The sequence below is a fragment of the Sapajus apella genome, unplaced genomic scaffold (assembly GCF_009761245.1).
Source record: "Sapajus apella isolate SASKATOON/1434 unplaced genomic scaffold, GSC_monkey_1.0 scaffold26, whole genome shotgun sequence".
Taxonomy (NCBI): Eukaryota; Metazoa; Chordata; class Mammalia; order Primates; family Cebidae; genus Sapajus; species Sapajus apella.
The window spans coordinates 812256-823940 of NW_022436966.1; the positions used below are offsets into that span (position 1 = coordinate 812256).

The window sequence follows — 11685 nt, forward strand, 5'->3', positions numbered from 1 at the left end:
AAAAAAAAAAAAAAAAAAAAAAAAAAAAAAAGAAATTTCCTGGACAATTGAGCCCCAAATCTTGGCTTTTAGCCAAATTTGAAAAACTGATTTTTGAGAGATACACACAAAGGAAATGCCAAACACATTTCAATGGATACATTTATGAAGACACTGTTTCTGTGATCCCAGTCATCACCTTTATGACATGGAAGTTACTGGAGTGAGTGAGTAGTGCTTTTTGAAAAGGATGGGAACAATAAGATTTCATGTAGCTCATGGGCTTTCTGGGCAAATTTGAGTAAAGGGAAAAGGACTGGGAAGCAGAAGCACACAGAATAAAGATGTGTTTGATAAGAAAGATGGCAATGAAGTGACCCTGGTCTGGGTTAGGAAAGCAGGCTTTCGTCCCTGCAGTGGCACTCCAGCTTCAGAAGGTCAATGCTGGACAGCTCCCGCCTTTTCTTAGTAGCTTGAAAGAAAGGAAAAGATAGCCACGGTCCCTCTGCCTTCCTTTCCGCCAAGACCAAGCATTTCATCCCCCTCCCCCTACCCCCGCCCCAAACTCATCTTTTCTTTATTGCTTCCTTTGTTCTGGGATTTCTTAATAATGTGTCACCTGGTGACAGCAGCTTTATGCATATTCTTTAGTTTCATTCATTCATTCATTTATGCATTCATTCAACAACTATTTATTCTATTTACTGAATGCCTACCAAGTACCAGACTTTGAAGACACCACATGCCACATATAGGTACTAGAGATACATCAGTTTACAAAATAGGTAAAAATTCCTGTCTTCCTCAGGCTTACATTTTTGGAGAAACAGACAAAAAAATAAATAAATAAATAAAACCTACGGTATGTTGGATGGAGCTTTGTTTTGAATATGTCCCCCAAGGTTCATGTGTTGGAAAATTTTTTTTGAGACAGGCTCTCACTCTGTTGCCCAAGCTGGAGTGCAGTGGCATGATCTAGGTGCACTGCAGCCTCCACTTCTCAGGCTAAAGAGCTTCTCCCACCTCAGCCTCCTAAGTATCTGGAATTAAAGTTGCATGCCACCATGCTCAGCTAATTTTAAATTTTTTGTAGAGATGAGGTCTCACTATATGGCCCAGTCTGATCTCAAACTCTTGGACTCAAGCAATCCTCCCACCTGGGTCTCCCAAAGTGCTGGGATTATAGGTGTGAGCCATGGCGCCCAGCCGTGTGTTGGAAACTTATTCCTTAATGCAACAGTGTTGGGAGGTGGAGCATAATAGGCGATTAGGCCAGCAGCAGGCTCTGCGCTTGTGAATGGATTAATGCCATTGTCACATGAGTGAGTTATTATTGCAGGAGTGGGCTTGTTATAAAAGTGAGTTTGGGCTGGGCATGGTGGCTCATGACTGTAATCCCAGCACTTTGAGAAGCCAAAGCAGGTGGATTGCCTGAGCTCAGGAGTTTGAGACCTGCCTGGGAAACATGGTGAAACCCCATCTCTACTAAAAATTCAAAAAATTAGCTGGGCGTGATGGTGCATGCCTGTAGTCCCAGCTACTCTGGTGGCTGAGGCATGATAAGTGCTTGAATTTGGGAAAGCAGACATTGCAGTGAACTGAGATTGCACCACTGCACTCCAGTCTGGGTGACAGAGTGAGATTCTATCTTAAAAAAAAAAGAGTTTGGCTCTCTTGCTGTCTCATTCTCACACATACTCTCTTGCCCTTCTGCCTCTGTCATGGAATGGTGCAGCACAAAGGTCATTACCAGAGTCTTGTGCCATGCTCTTGGGCTTCTCAGCCTCCATATTTATGAGCCTAATAAACTTCTATTGTTTATAAATTGCCCATCTCAGGTATTCTGTTGTAGCAGCATAAAACAGACTAATATACATGATGATAAGTTTCAAAGGAAAATAAAACAAGGATGGTAATTATGGAGTGCTGAGGTGGAGAGTGCTTGCAATTTAATACTGGGTGATCAGAGAATGCCACATTGAAAGCATAGTATTTGAGAAGAGAGCAGTAGGAGGTGAGAGAGTGACCCATGCAGCTATCCAGAGGAAGACTATTTCAGGCAGAGAAAACAGCAAGCACAGAGGCTCCTAAGTGGGAGGGTGCCTGGGTGGTCTGAAGAACAGGAAAAGGGCAGGATTGCTTTAGTAGTGTTAGCAAGGCAGAGAGAATTTAGAGAGATCAGATAAGTCATGGAATGCCAGATTTGTACAGGCCTTACAGGTGGTTGTAAGACTTTTCCTTTTATTAGCAGAGAGATGGGAAAGCACTGGAGGGATCTGAGCTTAAGGGACCGGCTTAGATTCATTCCTGCTTCAGTTTTGAGAATAAACTGTAGACTCTAGGGAGGAGCAGCGAGACTATCTAGGAAGATGTTTCTGTATTACAGATGAGAAGATTCTGGAGATGTGATTCATTTGGGGATATATTTTGAAGAAGAAGGCAAAAGGATTTGCTGCTGAAGACATGGAGATGGAGCATAGAAAAAAGAGGATAATCGATGATGACCCTATGGTTTGGGGCCTTTGCAACTGGAAGGATAAAAATTGCCATTTTCTGAGGTGGGGAAGACTGCAGAAGGAGCAGGATTCTTTGAAGGAGATCAAAGTTCAGTTTTGGGGCCAAGTGCAGTGGCTCACACCTGTAATCCCAGCACTTTGGGAGGCCAAGGCTGGCAGATTGCTTGAGGCCAGGAGTTCAAGACCAGCCTGGACAACATGGTGAAACTTCATCTCTACCAAAAAATAAAAAAAATTAGCCAGGTGCGGTGGTGTGTGCCTGTAGTCCCAGCTACTTGGGAGGCTGAGCCAGGAGAATCACTTAAACCCAGGAGGCGGAGGTTGCAGTGACCTGAGAATGCACCATCGAACTCCAGCCTGGGCGACAGAGCAAAACTCCATCTAAGTAAATAAATAAAAATAAATAAATAAAATAAAGCTTTCTTTTGGATGTGTTAAGTTGAGATGTCCACTGGATATCAAAGAGGAGATGTCAGTAGACATACATATAAATTTGGAGTGAAAAGGAGGGGTCTAGACTGTTGATACAAATTTGAAAGTCTTCACCAAAGAGATAGTTTTTAAAGCCTCAAGATAGTATGAGATCACTTAGGGAGTGAGTATAGATGAACAGAAGTTGTGGAGATAAGGAGGAATCCAGAAAAAGAGACAGATATAGGGCTACCAAATGAAATAAAGGACATCTAGTTAAATTTTAAACAAATAATTTTTAGCACATAATTATCTGATGCAATATTTGGCATATGCTTACACAAAAAGTTACGTTATCTGAAATTCAGGCTTAACTGTATTTTTGTTTGTTAAATCTAGCATTCCTAGCCTGAGAACCACTGGCCATGGAGGCAGGAGGACAGTCATGAAAGTGTGGTGTCTTGGAAGTATAATACAATTTTTAAAGTACTTCAAGAAGAAATGTGTTATCAAAATTTCACAAACTCCTGGTAAGTCAAGTAAATAGAGAATTGATTTAGTAACATGGAAGTCATTGGTGACCTTCATATGTGATGTTTCTGTGAAATGGTGGGTGCAAAAGTTTGGTTGAAGTAGGTTCAAGAGAGAATAGAGGCAAGGAACAGAAGAATGCCAAGGGCAGGATGTGTCGTTTACATGAAACCTACTCACTATCCATTTTTCTGTTACTGTTGAATCTTGGTCACAGATCTACAGCTGAAGCACAGAATACTGTTGGTAGCCCCAAGGATCATTCCATGTTTCCCTGTTTACAACAGGTTTTCTCCCATATGGACCTGCTTGTTTGCGGGACACATTCTCCTCCTGTCACTGCCTGATTCTAATTTATGGAGCCTCTGTCCCTGCTTACAGTACTGTCTGCGGAGACCCCACTCCCCAGGTTAGAAGATGCCAGTGTCAGCTACCCTCAAAATTATATGTTACCATCAAATAATGTGTTTAGCAATGCTAATAAGACAAATGAGGTGTGTCATTAAGAATTACAGCTGACATCTGAATATTCATTGCAAATACAAGTAAGCATGCTAGATGCAACTTGAAGTGAAAATAGCATTCATTATATGCTTTTTATGTGTTGACATTTTATTATACTTTAAAGTATTATTGCAAGAGTGAAATTATGAGATAATTAATGATGACTATAAAAACTGTTAATTTTAAATATCAAAAATTTGCTAAGAGACTTTAAACATGGTGACTCATGCCTGGAATCCTAGTAATTTGGGAGGCTGAGGTAGGAGGATTGCCTGAGTCTAGGGGTTTGAGACCAGCCTGGGCAACATAGGGAGACCTCATATCTATGAAATAAAAAAAAATTTTTAAATTAGCTGGGTGTGGTGGCACATGCCTGTGGTCCCAGCTACTTGGGAGGCTGACGAGGGAGGATTACTTGAGCCCAGGAGGGCTCAAGCTATGATTGCACCACTGTATTCTAGCCTGGGTGACCCAGCGAGACCCTCTCTCTCTCTTTCTCAAAAAAAGAGATTTTAAGTAAATAGGCGGAATAGACTGAACTAATATAAACCTTAAAAACGTACGTGAGATAATTCAGGAGCACATTTTTATTTCTTTTGATTCAATAAGCATTTAAATTATAAATAATAATACAGGCCAAAAAATTAGAGTTACAACTGAAAACTGCTATAAACAGAAAACTTTGTAAGGTCACTAGTATAAAATAAATATTCTGAAATCAATAGTTTCACAGCTTATTAGAAGACATAATAGAAGACTACATATAATAGGGCAAAAAAGAGAATTGCAGGTATAAATTTAACAAAAATGTGCAAATCTACATAAGGAAAATTAAAACTTTGCCAAAGAATAAAAAAGTAGATGAGACTAGAAAAGTATAAAGCGTTCTTGAACAGGAAGACTCAGCATTACATTACAAAGATGTTAGTTCTTCCTAAATTAATTAAATATTTTAAATAGAATCTCAATAAAAATATCAAGTGTTTTTCTCAAATGAAACCAGCAAGAATAGATATAAACTAAATGTAATGCTGGGCACTAGATTAAATCCTGTATTGGAGGTGGGAGAAATGCTAAAAAGGGTAGCATTGGGTATTGGATATTGGGTCAATAAGGGTATTGGGTCAAAGGGCAAAATGAAAACATGAATGGTCGAATAGATACAAGTATTGTAAATTCATCAATGTAAATTCATGAGGTTGGTCATTGTGCTATGATTATGTACAAGAATATCCCTAGTTTTAGGAAATGCACACTTAGGGAACTGAGGGGTAAAGGCCATGATGTATGAAATTTATCCTTAGATGGGTCAGCAAAAAAGTTATGTATGAAAGAGGAGAAGAAGAGAAGATGAAACTACAAAACAAATATTAACAAGTGTGATCCTGGGTAAAGGATATGTGGCTATTTTTGTACTACTTTTGTGTTTGCAACAATTTGTGAATTTGAATTTATTGCAAATAAAGAGTAAAAAAGAAAAGAATGGGTAGAAAGAGTCTGAAAAGAAGAGCAATTGAAGGAGATTAGTCTGACCATAAAGATACTATTGAAATGGTATGGTTTTGGTACATGAATAGACACACAGACAAAGAAACAGAAATAAAAGTACAGAAAAGGTTGACTAGCATAGGGAAATTTAGTTTATTATAAAGGAGGCATCTCAATGTCAATAAATTGTGTTGTGATAACTGGGTATCTATCTGGAAAAGATAAAGTTGGATCCATAGCCCACACTATTCATCAAGATAAACTCCAAATGTAGCAAAGATTTTTATAGAAAAAAAAAAAACCCTCAAAAGTAGTAGAAGAAAATATGGACAAATTTCTTTGTAACATTGGAGTGAGGAAGGCCTTTCTATGATTCAAAGTCCAGAACCAAATAAAAAGAGATTTATATATTTTACTACACAAAAAGATTCTGATGACACAAAAGTAGTTATAAGGCAGAGAAAAATAGGAAATGTTTTTGCATTTCATAAGACTGAAGAAGGGTTTTTTGTTTTTGTTTTTGTTTTTGAGACAGAGTCTCGCTCTGTCACCCAGGCTGGAGTGCAGTGGCATAATCCTGGGTCACTGCAACCTCCGCCTCCCAGGTTCAAGCGATTCTCTTGCCTCAGCCTCCTGAGTAGCTGGGATTATAAATGAACACCACTATGCCTAGCTAATTTTTGTGTTTTTAGTAAAGACGGGATCTTGAACTCCTGACCTCAAGTGATCTACCTACCTTGTAAGGTTGCTAATATAAAATAAATATTCTGAAATCAATAGTGTCATCACACCTCCCAAAGTGTCATCATGCCCACCCCCTCTTTGCTTTTTAAAGATATAAGGATTTCATTGAAATCAAGACAAAAAGACAACCCAATATAAAAATAGGCAAAGGATATGAACAGATAATTCTCAGAAAAAGAAATACAAATGACTTTAAACTCATAGAAGATGCTCAATTTCACTCAAAATATGAGATCTGCAAATTAAAACAAAATTGACATGCCATTTATCATCTATGAGCTTGGTTAAAAAAATCCAAATGTTTGATGACACATAATTTTGGCAAAAAACTCTTATGCATTGCTTATTGGAGTCCCAAAGATTATAATCCTACGTAAAGCAATTTGGAAATATCTCTCAAAATTACACGTTTCTACCCTCTGACCAGTAATCCCACTTCTGGAAACTTACATCAAATATACTTCACATGCATGAAATAACTTGTGTTCAAGGTCATGCATGGCAGCATTGGTTATAACAACAAAACATTGGAAAAGATCCAAATGGACCTAGTTAAATACTCTTAAGATACAGCCTACAGAATGGACTAATAGGCAGCTATAAAAATGAATGAAAATTGCTCTTTATACTGATGTGAAAAGATCTCTAGAATATACTGAATGAAGAAAGCAAAGTAAAAAATAGAAAAAGTGTATCTTATGCAAAACGCAATCCTGTGCAATAAAGGGGGTAATAAAAATACATATTTGGATTTTCTATATTCACTATTTAATACTGGAAAGATCCTCAATAAATTATAAAACTAGTCAACTATAGAGGAGGGAGAGGGAAGTTGGGATGAAAGTAAATATACTCAGGGTGAACCCTTTGCATTACTTTGACTTTTTAAACCATCTAAATATATTCCCTCTTCAAAAAATAAAAAAATAAACAGCTTCTTAAAAACAAAAATGTTCTTAAAAAATTAGGAGTGATAATAGAATTATAATCTTTGTAGACTTGCTTGGTATTTTAGCATTCATAACATTCAATGAAATCTTCAAAAACAATATTTAATTTTTAGATATTTAGTATCATTTAGCTTTGAGTCTTTAAAAAAAAAGTCCTATTTGAGAGAGTCTTTAAAAAAAAAGGTCCTATTTGAGAATTGTTTACATCTTGTTGAGGATGACTTCAAAGGAGAATATCAACTTTGCCACCCCAGAGTTAATAAGGAGGAAAACTCTAAAATGACGTAGAAAACCACCATGTTGAAACAGCTTTGATTAAGATAGGATATAAACAACGAATAAACAAAGTTCCGAGAAAAATGAGGTATCTCAAACCCATTCTGTTTTCACTAATCAAATTTCAAAACAACAGGCTTTTAAAAAGTGTTTCAAGAAGATAGTTCCTTTTACTCTTGAGTCTATGCAAAAATTTAAATAGAAAGCTTGATAAAAATATTGCTATAGACTGCCAACTATTTTTAGTGGTAGATGAAGGATTTTTGACATTTGATGAAGATATAAAGTTCCTTCTATAAAATGTGTTACTAAAAGCAGTTTCTAGAATTAAAGTCTGCTGTGTATAAGAAGGTTAATGATATTATTAAATGTGCTACTTTTATACCCTCTATATCAGACACTTGGACATGAAGAAACAACCAGAAGTCTTTTTAAAATATAAGATAGCACGATGGTTTACTGGCAATAAACAGAAAGAGAGTAGATCTTTTCCATATTCTTCAGCAAAAGCAAACTATGTGATATACAAGATACTGTGGAATTGCCTTCGCCTTGTCGTGTACTTATTTGAGATGTTCACAGAAGATAACGCAACACTTATGACATATTAGGAAGGCCACTTAAATAGCAAAATAAAGCCTTGACCTTTTACTTTGCAGATCACTGTAGCAGCATAACAACCCATGTGATTTGCAGAGAAAAGAGTTTACTGGCTGGAACCTGCTGTAGACATAATCAACTCGGTTATCTTGTGAGGGCAATATTCCTTTCACTGAAAGCTGTTGTAAAGATCCTCCTATCAGCTTATTCTAGTGACAGTTGTGAAACTGATGAGCATGCAGTAAAACCTGAGATGCAGATGTGATGGTTAATATTAAGCATCAACTTGATTGGATCAAAGAATGCAAAGTGTTGTTCTTGGATGTGTCTGTGAGGGTACGGCCAAAGGAGATTAACATGTGAGTCAGTGGATTGGGAGAGGCAGGCCCACCCTCAATCTGGGTGGGTACCATCTAATCAACTGCCAGTGCAGCTAGAATAAAGCAGGCAGAAGAAGTTGGAAAGAGCAGACTTGCTGAGTCTTCTGGTCTTCATCTTTCTCCCGTGCTGGATGCTTCCTGCCCTCAAACATCAGACTACCAAGTTGTTCATTGTTCAGCTTTTGGACCCTTGGACTTACACTAGTGATTTACTAGGGGCTCTCGGATCTTTGGCCACAGACTGAAGGCTGCACTATCTGCTTCCCTACCTTTGAGGTTTTGGGACTCAGACGGGCTTCCTCACTCCTCAGCTTGCAGATGGCCTATTGTGGGACTTCACTTTGTGATCATATGAGTCAATTATCCTAATAAACTCCCCTTTGTATATACATATATCCTACGAGTTCTGTCCCTTTAGAGAACTCTGACTAATACAGATGTAAATTCAGAATTTAAATTATATAATTCCATCATATTCTATTTCAAGATTTAGGATTTAAAGTCAAATATTTTCTCAAGTGATTGTTTGAAGCAGCAAGTACATTGGAAAAATATTGTAAATAAAATTATATTTGAGGACAATTATCTTAAATCTGATTTTGAAAATATTAGAGGCCAGGCATAGTGGCTCACACCTGTCATTCCAGCAAGATTACAGGAGTAAGCCACCATGCCTGGCCTCTGAATAGTTTGGGAGGCTGAGCCAGGAGGATCATTTGAGGACAAGAGTTTAAGGCCAGTGTTAGCAACAAAGCAAGACTCTATCTCTACAAAAAATTAAAAATTTAGCCTGGTGTGGGGTGGTACATATGTAGTCCAACTACTCAGGTGGCTGAAGCAGGAGGGTCGCTTGAGTCCAGGAGTTTGAGGTTACCGTGAGCTATGACTGGGCCACTGCCACACTCCAGCTTGGGTGACACAGTGAGACCCTATCTCAAAAAAGAAAAAAAAAAAAAAAGAAAATAGTCATAAAGCATTTTCTTTCAGCAGTGCACTAAGCTTCAGTTTGTAAAACTGCCATAATGAAAATGTACTGTTACCATCAACTTAAGCTTTAATCAAGAATGAAAGAAGATGTTTTTCCCTTGATCAGGTACTATTAAAGAGAAAGAAAAGTTCAATAGCATGGTAGCAACATCACCATAAGCAGTGTCTAAATGGCAGAGAAAGCCAAAAAAATATTTTGCTCTGGTACCCACCTCCGATGAATATGAGCATCTATTTAGAATTACAGATATTCAGTATAGTGACCACAGGAGCAAACTGACAATGCTGATGAATTACTATAATGGCAAATTGTTAAAATCTGATGATTAACACTGTAATAATACAATTCAAAAAATTGTATATTTATATTCAAGTGTTCATGGCAGCATTATTCACAATAGCCCCAAATTGGAAACAGTGTGAAAGTCCATCAGCTGGTAAATGGATAAATAAAATTGCTGTATCCATACAACCCTTGACAATAAAAAGGAACAAAGTCGTGATACATGCCACAATGTAGGTGAACCTCATGAAAGAAGCCAGACAATGCATAACTACGTATTGTATAATTCCACTTACATGAAATTTCTAGAAAGGGCAAAACTATAGAGTCAGAAGGGAAATCAGTGGTTATCTCAGACTAGGGGTGGAAGAGCGATGAGCTGCAAATAAGCATGAGATAGCTTTTTTAGAGTGATAGGAGGGTTCTAAAACTAGATTACAACTGTCAAGAGTTACACAGTATAGCTCTCAATGTAGGTTTTTGATTCATTATGAATTAATTTTTTGTTTTGCCTAAACAACAGACATTTATTTTCTCACAGTTATGGAGACTAGAAGTCCAAGATCAAGGTGGTGTTGGGGCTGGTGTCTGGTGAGGGCTCTCCTCTTGGCAGGAGATGGCCACCTTCTCATTGCGTTCTCACATGGCCTTTCCTCTGCCTGCATGGGCAGACAGAGAATACTCTCTGCTGTCTCTGCCTCATTGCAAATAAGAGGATCATCAGAAGAGTAAATGTCCCTTTCTCTCTTATGGGGGGCCACCTCTTCCTTCGAGGCTGTTACAGCCACAACCTCACCAACCCATCTGACAAGGGAGTTGGGCTGATCTCGAACTCCTGGGCTCAAGCAATCCTCCCATCTCAGCCTCCCAAAGTGCTGGGACAAACATGAGCCACTGTGCTCTGCAGATGGCTATTAAAAAAAAAAAAAGAAAAAAGACAATAAGTGTTTTGAGGATGTGGAGCAATTGGATCTCTTGTGTACTGTTAGTGGGAATGTAAAATAGTAGATATTTTACATCCTCCTTTCAACTTAGGTGATTTTTATTTCATTTTCTTGCCTAATTCTTTGGCTGGAACTTCCAGTACTATGTTGAATAGAAGTGGTGAAAATTGGCATCCTTATCTTGTTCCTGATCTTAGAGGAAAAGTTTTTAGTCTTTCACCATTGATTACAATATTTGCTATGGGTTTTTCATATATAGCTTTTATTACATTGAGATAATAGTCCTTCTATTTCTAGCTTAATGTGTATTTTTTTAATCATAAAAGGGTGTTGAATTTTGTCAAATGCTTTTTCTATATCATTGAGAAGATCAAGTGATTTTTCTCCCCACAAAAGCCTGTTAATGTGGTGTATTATAATAATGGATTTTCAAAGGTTGAACCATCCTTTCATTCCAGGAATAAATCTCACTGGGCTATGATGTGTAATTCTTTTAATGCGCTGCCGAGTTCAGTTTGCTGGTATTTTGTTGAGGATTTTTGCATCAGTGTTCATAAAGGATATTAGCTTGTAGTTTTCTTCTCTTGTAGTATATATTTTTGGCTTTAGTAGCAGAGTAACGCTGATCTCATAGAAAGAGTCAGGGAATGTTTTCTCTTCTTCAGTTTTTTGGAAAAGTTTGAGAAGGATTGGTATTAGTTCTTTAAATGTTTGGTGGAATTCACCAGTGATGCCATTAGATTCAGGGCTTTTCTTTTCTTTTCTTTTCTTTTTTTGAGACAGTCTCGCTCTGTCACCCAGGCTGGAGTGCAGTGGTGTGATCTCAGCTCACTGCAATGTTCACCTCCTGGGTTCAAGGGATTCTTGTGCCACAGCTATCCAAGTAGTTGAAATTACAGGCACGTGCCACCACACCTGGTTAATTTTTGTATTTTTAGTAGAGACAGTGTTTTACCACATTGGCCAGGCTGGTCTTGAACTCCTGGCCTCAAGTGATCTGCCTGTCTCAGCCTCCCAAAGTGCTGGGATTACAGGCATGACCCACCATGCCCAGTCTAGATCTAGGGCTTTGCTGATGTCCCCAAATCTGGA

At 38.0% G+C, this 11685-nt stretch overlaps 1 long non-coding RNA gene across 1 annotated transcript in view; it reads left to right on the plus strand.

Moving 5' to 3' along the window:
- The window catches only part of LOC116560435, a 14448-nt gene extending 5468 nt beyond the window's left edge, over window positions 1–8980 (plus strand). Inside the window, exons 2-4 of the long non-coding RNA XR_004272970.1 lie at window positions 2366–2537; window positions 3315–3436; window positions 8059–8980. This is a non-coding gene — a long non-coding RNA (uncharacterized LOC116560435). The remainder of the gene's footprint in view (window positions 1–2365; window positions 2538–3314; window positions 3437–8058) is intronic.
- The last annotated feature ends 2705 nt before the right edge of the window (window positions 8981–11685 follow it).